At 37.8% G+C, this 473-nt stretch overlaps 1 long non-coding RNA gene across 1 annotated transcript; it reads left to right on the top strand.

Moving 5' to 3' along the window:
- The first annotated feature begins 6 nt into the window (after nt 1–6).
- LOC104798821 lies at nt 7–435 on the top strand. Its single transcript, XR_769491.1, has 2 exons — nt 7–124; nt 208–435. It is a non-coding gene; the product is annotated as an uncharacterized LOC104798821 (long non-coding RNA).
- Nucleotides 436–473: the final 38 nt, after the last annotated feature.

Here is a 473-nt window from a genome sequence, read left to right as displayed (position 1 = left end):
GTAGGGAAACTGTAGTCACTATAGTGTTCCAAATCCAGATCCTGGTTATGTTGACGTCGAAAAGAAGGAAAGCTCAATCGGCGGATGGAATTTGGTAGAGCACCCTCTGCTCTTCAATATGCAGGTAATGAAGAATCTCTGAATGTTGAATGTTTCCTGCCATATGTCATGATTATTAGTTTGATGCCGAGGAACATATTTCTGCAGGAGCGAATTTGACATGCATATATATACACACAAAGTATTGGGAGACGGTGGCATAAGTACTATATATATATACACACACAAAGAATTTGATTTATGCGTACACATGTTTGCATCTCTTTTGGTGAATTGTAAATTATGTAAGACGGTATAACTGTGATGTCGAGTATCAATGTGTTGCTGCTTATGTTCGGATATGCATATACAGAATACGTTTCAATCTTTCCTCCTTTTTGTTCAGTGCAGCGTTCATGCATGTCCTTTTTTTT

Source organism: Tarenaya hassleriana, unplaced genomic scaffold (assembly GCF_000463585.1).
Source record: "Tarenaya hassleriana unplaced genomic scaffold, ASM46358v1 Cleome5801, whole genome shotgun sequence".
Taxonomy (NCBI): Eukaryota; Viridiplantae; Streptophyta; class Magnoliopsida; order Brassicales; family Cleomaceae; genus Tarenaya; species Tarenaya hassleriana.
This window is presented reverse-complemented; position numbering and strand designations above follow the sequence as displayed.